Raw genomic sequence first — 8,987 nt, forward strand, 5'->3', positions numbered from 1 at the left:
TTATTAAAAGAACATTTCAATGTGGGGCTAGGCTAGAAACTTTTCTTTCTTAGAATTTTCAATGAGAGAGTTCAGTACTCATACAGTTAAGTGATAGTTGTATAGTAATGGTAGAATTCACTGTCTTACTAAAAGTATTTCATTCGCCCAACTTTAACTTTTCCCTAAAGCTTAGAAACACTAGATTCCTTTAGATCAAAGAATTCCTAGGATTAATCAAAGTTATTGTTTGCTATCCTTTCAGTTTGGGGACCAGAAGACTGTAAGAACTGGATCAACTTGGGCTGGCAATGTCCTCCCTCTTGCCACGGACATCCATGTTTCCCAACTGCTGGCATCACCAGAGGTGATGGAGGAGGAGCTGTGACAGTCTCTGGAACCTCCATAATCACTGGATAACTTTCATGCAGAACAAAGGGACTCTTAGTTGACCTGGGACTATGTCAATCTCTGAAGAAACCTGGAGACCTCAGCTAGTATTTCATCAAAACTTCCTAGAAGTTGGAAACCATAACATGATGTTAAGTCTCTGGACCATAATTCTATATGGAACCTGACACCAGACTGGGATTCAAATCAAAGTGGCATTTGTTGGCTACTGGGAGAGGATGGGGCAGTAGCTTAGTGTAAGCATATCACCTAACAGATACAAGCTTTCCTTGGATGTTTCCACTATACTAACTTATTAACCAGCACTGGATCCTTGGGCAAACCACTCTACCTCTCTGGGACTCCTGCAAATCCCAGGTCTTGAATTATTTTATGTGCGTGCCTAGATTTTGACAAAAAAAAAATCAAAATTATTGCAGGGAAATGAAACATTTAATTTGTAATCTCCCGGGTTGCTCAGAGCATATCAGTAAGCTGGACAGCTGCATGGATAATTTAAGTTTCTCTCTGAGAGAGTGCGTCAGATGCCAAGTAGCTTACATTCTGACCTTCCAACCTGCCAAGTTCCCACTGGCCTCGGGGCATTTGCGCTCATTGCTGCTTGCCAGGAGACGCTTCCTTTCGACATGCAGCTATCTCTTTCCTTTGTCAAATATTTTCCTTATACATATGTATGAAGTAATTGTGATAATTTGATACAATCGTGCAGTGTGTAGTGATCAAACCAAGATAATTAAGATTTTCATCTTACACATTCAACAATTTTAAGATAACACAATCGAGGGCATTTATGTGGTATTTTTAATATATGCATATGTAAGTGTTTCTCATATCTTCCATCCCAGCTGAGATCTCTCAAAAGAGGATGACATTCAATCTCAAGCTCAGTGCATTGTCCCGTCATATTTTTTCATAAAATTTGAAATAATTAAACATATATATATATATATATATATGTTGTTGACTTCTTTCTCTCCATAAAACACAAGCTCCAGAAGACACGGGTCTGTGGTCCAGCTTGAACTATGCCTAGAACATCACCCTGGACTTAAATAGCTTGAGGAACGAAGTACCAGTGGGGCCATGTATGTGTAAGCTTCAAGTCGGAAGAAAAACAATTTTTGAAAAAGTGACAGGCATCAAGGAAGTGAGCAGAGGCGGGGCCACAGAGTCTGGGAGTGAGACTGTGATTGGAAACCCCTGAAGCATTTCAAATATGCACACATCTGAAGAGCAAACCACTCAGGAGCACCCACGGATGACCTATTACTAGTAATCATTCCTTGGACACGTCCAATATGGCTGATTCCCACATCCCAGTGTAATGCAACTTCATAAGGTTATAAAAAGGAACCTTAAAAACAAGGGACCTCCCTGTGGGCTCCATGATAGGGCTTCAGAGAATCTGTGAATCCTTGAAGTGAAAGAGAAACTTTCTGATAAAGGCTGGTGTGTGCATGTGTGCTTGTGGGGCAGAGGGCCCAACTACTTTAACATGTTCTCCAGGGGGTCCTAGAACCTCCAGATTTAAGATTCATTGATCTTTCTTTTATCTTTCCCAGAACAACCTGCTTTTCCAAGCACCTCACCCTGGGCTATCTTAATCACAACGTGATTTTGTGAATTGTATTCTCTTTGTTAGGCAGACAGGAACGGAAAACAGTCACTTTTTGGAGGAAAAAAAAAAAGATTAATTAGCAAGTGACAACTAGGATAAATCACATGCCCAAGAGTTAAGTCACATGACCCTCAGGTGGCAAGACCCATGCTCCTTTAATTGCAACAGCTGAAATATCCACATAAGACTATTGCCTTGACTATTTTTTCCACATAGAACATAATTTTAAAACTCTCGGCTTATTTTTAATTTATAGTCATTGGAAAAAAATAAGTGGCTAGCCCAATCATTTATATGCCCTGGCAAAAGCAATACATCTATATAAAAGCACAGTGATATATTTCTGGTGCTGTTTTAATGTGCTGTTCCTTGCCCTGTATGTTCTGATTCATTGGAGAGTGGCAATCACGTCGACAGGCGCTGTTCTTCAGTTCCCATCAGCGACAACTAAAGGCCAATTCAAGGTTGAGGTGGGGTCATGAATCTAACACAGTCACTGATAGAACAATTTCCCTTCCACATAGCATTGTCAGTGGGACACACGGGGAATAGACAAGAAGAAGTGGCTGTATGAATCGCTATCTCTTGCTTTCCCTTTTGTTTCCCATCCAATGTCTGTGGTGTGTACCGAGGTAGTGCCATTAGGGAATAGAGCCAGCCCGTGGAAAATTGATAAGGGGCAGAATTTCTAACACCTCCAGGATTGGAGGGAGGGTGTCCCTCTGTGCAAACAAGTCATCTAACAATGTATTACAGGGGGTTCAAGAGCACAGAAACAGGAGAGGCAGAAATAGAGACCTGATGGTTTGGACACAAGAGAGGACTGAGTTTTACAGAGAAAATGTTTTCATTTCAGAGACTCCGAGGGTTAATTAAAATCACCAGCTCACCATTCTTCCATTTCCCAGGTAGTATATGCCTGAGTGAAGATGCTGTGGGAGCTGCTTTCTGAGCTGGGCTGCTCTCAAGGTTGACCGAGTCTCTCTGCTCTCTCAATCAGCCCAGAGGAAGTGATGAGTTTAATTTAAAACAAAGTCAGAAGACAGGATATGTCAGGCAATGCTTCCAGAGGCAGCATCAACTTTTGTGACCAAACTTCGAGATTTTCTGAGATGGAGAGACCTGGAAAGTGACGTCTGATTTGGTTGCAGTCAGGTTTCCTTAGCCTGTTCTCATGACAAGAAACCATATCTTGGTGTCATCCCATAGGCGTTGACAACATTTCATGATGATTTTAAACCTGGAATTCAAAGAAGGCACCAAGGGGCTAAAAAGTCCCTCAGGACATTTATGGACGTGGAGCTGTGGTGTAAACCAAGGACTGTGTGAGTCTGCAGGCCACAGTCTCAGTCACTAGACACAAAGGGTCCAGCATAGGACTGCCACAGCAGGTTAGTCATCACACGCCCTCCAACCCCGGTGGCAAGCCTCATTCCCAATAGGAGAGTGCTTTGCTCTAATGGAATCAGAGGCTTGCAAAGCATTATAAAAATGTTCGAGTGTGTAAAACATTGTTCATAATTATTGGAAACAGGCAAAGATGGGGGTAGCTCCAGCGACTGTGAAATAGCTAAGAGGTTTGCATTTCTTGTAACAAAGAAAGTGGGTCTTTGTTATGATCAAGGGATCATAATAAACACTAATTAAACCCTGTTAATAAGATCACATATGTATCACCATAAATACTCCACCCCCTCCCTCCCTCCCTCCTTCCCTCCCTCTGTCCTTTACTCCTTCCTTTTCCTTCTACATCTCATCTTTTCTTTTACTTCCTTCCTTGTTTCTACAGTGCCGGGGATGAAAATAAGGGTCCTGCGTATATTTGCCTTCTTTCTTTTTAAAAGAGAAAAAACAGAAATGAGCATACCACGGTTACAGAGCAATTTAGAACTTCTGAAAAATTAAAGAAAGAAATGGATTACCCATCGTTCTCTCATGCTGCCCAAGATATGAGGAAAGAAGGGAGGGAGGGAGGGAGGGAGGGAGGGAGGGAGGGAGGGAGGGAGGGAGGGAGGGAGGAAAAGAAAATTCAAAAGAGTAAGCGTCCTTAAAGCGATCGATCCTCAGGTACGCAGTGGAGTACTGGGAGATGATTGTGGGATACATGTGATTCTGTTTCATGCCTTTCGAGCATGCAACTTTTGTTGGTTGTTTAACAGTGATCTGACTTGCATCATTTTGGAACCTCATTTTTAGAACTTAACATTTTATGCTAGTATTTCCCCATTTTGTTATAGTCTCAATAAATTTAATTTTAATGTCTGTTTAACGTACCAACAAGTAAGTACTCCAGTGTTTATCTAACAATTCCTCTGTTGTTAGACATTAACTGGGTTTTAGGGTTTTTGTTATTACAAATAATGAATGACCAGTGATTCCTAGAAGTACCATGAGCATGTCAAAGGCATGAAAACACTGAACCTTCTAAAGAAATATAGCCATGCTGCTCTCTAAGAGAGAGGAGGATGTCTGCATTGCCGATGGTGACTAAGGGACCAAGGCTCATTGATTGGGAGTCCAGACATGATTCCCAGCCTCAGTGCCATCTACCTGGTGGGCTGCTTGATCCTTTACAAGGATGGTTAGTAGCATTCCTAGTTTGCCCTCTAGAATCCCATCACAGCCACAGCTGGGACAATGTCATCTGCTTCCAGATGTTGTGGGGGCAAAATTATAGCTAACAGAGATTCGCTATGTCAGAGGAACTTTTACATGTTTCTGAGTTCTGCCACATACCAGTATACCGTGGTACACCATGGTAGACAGTCTGCTTCATCTCCCTGCTGGCTAGTCCTCACCCCCCCTCATCCCCCAATCCAACACAAGCTAGAGTCATCAGAGAAGGCAGAATCTCAATGGAGAAGACGCCTCTGTATGATTGGCCTGTAAGCAAAGCTATGGGATATTTTCTTGATTAATGATCCATGTAGGAGGGGTCAAGCCTACTGTGAGAGGTGCTATCCCTGGGCTGGCAGCCCAGAGCTGTATAAGAGAGCAACCTGGGGCTGGGGATTTAGCTCAGTGATAGAGCGCTTACCTAGGAAGCGCAAGGCCCTGGGTTCGGTCCCCAGCTCCGAAAAAAAGAACCAAAAAAAAAAAAAAAAAAAAAAGAGAGAGCAACCTAAGCGAGCCCGAAGTCCCCGCGCGCTCCGGCGGTTCCTCTCCCCACCGTGGCCGCGGCGCGGGAAGGACAGAGACCGGCCGCGATGGCTGAAGAGATTGCCAAGGGTCAAGTGGCCCACCCCGGTGGTGACACGATCTTCGGCAAGATCATCCGCAAAGAAATCCCGGCTAAGATCATTTTCGAGGACGATCGGTGTCTTGCTTTTCATGACATTTCCCTCAAGCACCAACACACTTTCTGGTGATATCCAAGAAGCACATATCCCAGATTTCTGTGGCAGATGATGATGATGAAAGTCTTCTAGGACATTTAATGATTGTTGGCAAGAAATGTGCTGTGGATCTGGGCCTGAAGCAGGGGTATCGGATGGTGGTGAATGAAGGTGCAGATGGGGGGCAGTCATGTTCACCTCCACGTCCTTGGAGGTCAGCAGATGAACTGGCCTCCTGGTTAAGCAGGTTGGGGATAAGTATCCTTCTCTAGGTAGTTGGCAAGCTCCAGTAATTTCAATGGCACACATAGTTTTGCCTGTGTTTGGAGAAATTGAAGAGATCATTTAAAATTCTGTGCCTAATAAAAGACATTGTTACAGAGAGAGAGAGAGAGAGAGAGAGAGAGAGAGAGAGAGAGAGAGAGAGAGAGAGAGAGAGAGCAACCTAAGCAGTTTGGGAAGAGCAAGCCAGCAAGCAGCATTCCTCCATGGTGTTTGCTTCAGTTCCCACCTCCAGGTTTCAGCCTTGAGTTCCTGCTCTGACTTCTCTCAGTTATGGACAGTGATGTGGAAGTGACAAATAAAAACAACAACAGCAGCAGCAACAACAACAACAACAACTCATTCCTCCCCTAGTAGTTTTTAGTCAATCAAGGTGTTTTATCACCGCAATAGAAATCCTAACTGCGTCATGATTTAATAATAAACTGGCCACATGGCACTCGGAGGATTAGTTGTGAGAAGCAAACGAGATGTTGAGTGGAAGGCGGCATGTGGGAAGAGATTACTTTCTTTGCAATGGAGATATTAGAAAGCAGCAGAACTTGGCAGCTTTGGCCGCGTTTTTCTGGCGTTAGTCAAGGAGAGAAGGAAGAGGTTGTGGAATCTCCCTCTGTGACTCAGGAAAGCTGCCGAGGCCAGGCATGCATTAGAGCTGTATGGAAGCCTGAAGTAGCCGTTGCATGAATCGGTGAAGGCGAGGCCTGGATTACCTTGGAGACCCTCAGATGTTGGAGATGCCACGGGATACCTGCTGCCAGAGAACTACTTGCTGGGGTTAGAACATGGTTCTGGTTCAGTTGCTTCTTCACCAGCTTTCTGTTTTCAATGGTTCCCTTCACGGTCTGAGCTTGGCTGTCCTGAAACTCAATCTGCACCTCAGACTCAGAGATGCAGCTGCCTCTGACTCCAGTGCTAGAGTGGAAGGTGTGCACCGCCACACCCGACACCACTTCCTTATCTCATGTTACATCAGGATTCTCTTCAAACTATCCATCTCCTTGAACACAAGACTTAGCTCCATTCCACTTCCTGCTGCCCCCTTTTACCTCAAATTGTACATTTTGTATTTTTCCTTGGTCAGCATTTTAATATGGATCTGTGTAAGAGTCACCACTAATAACCACAAGACAGAGTTAATATTAAGCTGTTTTGAGATTTCCTCTGTCAAAGCAATTAATCCAAAATTCTTCAGTTTAGCCTCAGGCAGATTTTTCAAACAAGGACAAAGAGCAGCCACATTCTTAGCCAAAATATCACAAGAATGGTCTCCAGACCACATACAAATATTCTTCTCTGAAATCTCTTGAGCCAGGCTTCCACAGTTCAAATCACCCTCAGCACCACTGCCTTCTGTGTTCCTACTATTATGGCCTGTTAAGCCGCACTTACAGTATTCAACTGCTTTTCTAATCAAAAGTAGCAAAGTCCATATTCCTTTAAACAAAAGCATGGTCAGACCCATCACAACAATGCCCCACTCCTGGTACTAACTTCTGCTAAGTGTTTTATTTCTGTGAAGAGACATGACCATGGCAATTCTTATAAGACAAAAAGTTTAATTGGATCTAGCTTACAGTTCAGAGGTTTAGTCCATTATCAGCATGATGGGAAGCATGGTGGCATGTAGATAAATATGGTGCTGAAGAAGATGAGTGTTCTTTATCTTGATCTATGGGCAACATCAAAAGACTGAACCGTTAGGCCTGGCTTGAGTTTCTAAGACCTCAAACCCCATACCCTAGTGACATGCTTCCTCTAACAAGGCCACATCTCCCAATAATGCCACACACTGTGGGCCCATTTGAGACATTTTTATTCAAACCACCACCGTGGCAATGGTTCTAGCAACTCTAAGGTGCCCTAGCCTTTATATATGAATGATCTGGTAAACCAAAGTCATCATCCATTTATTCAGTTAGTATTGAGGGAATCATGACTGCATTTTCCTAGGCAGTAAGGGGATGTCACTGGGCAGAAAACCATCCTTGTAGAGTTTACATGGAAATGGGGAGGAACAGTAAATTATATTTGCTTAGTAAGTTATATATGTTAGAAAAAGGGAGTTTAAGGGGTTGTAGGGGCTAAACTTCAGTAAGCTATCTCAGGAAGTTTATGGTAAAAGTGACTTCAAGATGTACTATTTCCATGTGGGCACTACAGAAAGCAATCCAAAAAACAGGTGCAAAGGGTTTGAAAAAAGAGTGTACCTGAAACGTCTGAGGAATGAACAGACACTATGTCTGAAAGAGGAGGGGGAAGAATGGAGCAGTGGGTGAGGGACTTGGCTGCTTCCCCAGTGAGAAGAGCTTTGTAAAGACTCTACTTCTACTTCGAATGAGACAAGAAGGCATCAGACATAATCGTTCCGCTCATTTTAAAGTGATTTTTCGTGACAGGACACATGAGGGTGTGTGTTGGTTTGAATGAGAACTCCTCAACCCTACCTCAGAAGGCTCCTGGGTTTGAACACTTGGTCCCCAGTTGGTAGAACTGTATGAGAGGACTTGGGAGGTATGGTCTTGTTGGAAGAGGTACATCACTGAGGGCCATTTTTGACTTTTCAAAAGCTCCTGGCATTCCCACTTAGTGTTCTCTCTGTTTCTGTCTCATATTTGTGGATCAAGACATAAGCTCTCAGCTATGCTTAGGTACCATACCTCTACTGCCATGCTCCTTGCCTTGATGGTTATGAACTCGAACCTTCTGGAGTTGTGAATATTAAGTTAAATGTCTTTCTTTCCTTCCTTCTTTCTTTCTTTCTTCCTCTCTCTCTCTCTCTCTTTCTTTCTTTCTTCCTCCTTTCTTTCTTCTTTCTTTCTTTCTTTTTTAAATAAATTGCCTTGGTCATACTGTTTTATCCCAATAGAAAAGCAATTAAGATAGTGTCTAAATCTTAGAGTTTCTGGTCACTGCCTATGGATATTTTTTTCTTGTCACACTAGGGGCTTATTGAGGGTCTCTCCAAATCGTTCTCATTAGAGAATCTTACCATGTTCTTGATGAGAGTTCTGATGCTGCCGAGGGTAAAAGTTCAGGCTTAATAAAGAGGGAAAGAGCTGACGACAGGGGTGAGCATTACCACAGCTGAAGAAGATGGGCTGGCTTTTTACCTTTTGTGCATGGGGGTCAGCCATTGTCCCCGTTAAACCACTTCTTTTTCCTCCTGTTTGTGGTTTTTGTTTCTTACTTTGTTTCCTTTTGAGATTGTATTAATTCCATTTTCCCCCATTCCCTTTTCTTCCTCCAAACCCTCACATATACCCCTCCCCTGTATCTTTTAAATCCTTGGCCTCTTCTCTTGTTGTTATGTGGCTTCTTTTATTGTTATTGCTTGCATATATGTATTTGTATAGACACATATA

At 43.1% G+C, this 8,987-nt stretch overlaps 1 pseudogene; it reads left to right on the forward strand.

The window, feature by feature from the left end:
* Positions 1–5,158: 5,158 nt before the first annotated feature.
* On the forward strand, positions 5,159–5,672 carry Hint1-ps4 (histidine triad nucleotide binding protein 1, pseudogene 4; annotated as a pseudogene).
* Positions 5,673–8,987: the final 3,315 nt, after the last annotated feature.

The sequence above is a fragment of the Rattus norvegicus genome, chromosome 3 (assembly GCF_021556685.1).
Source record: "Rattus norvegicus strain SHRSP/BbbUtx chromosome 3, alternate assembly SHRSP_T2T, whole genome shotgun sequence".
NCBI lineage: Eukaryota > Metazoa > Chordata > Mammalia > Rodentia > Muridae > Rattus > Rattus norvegicus.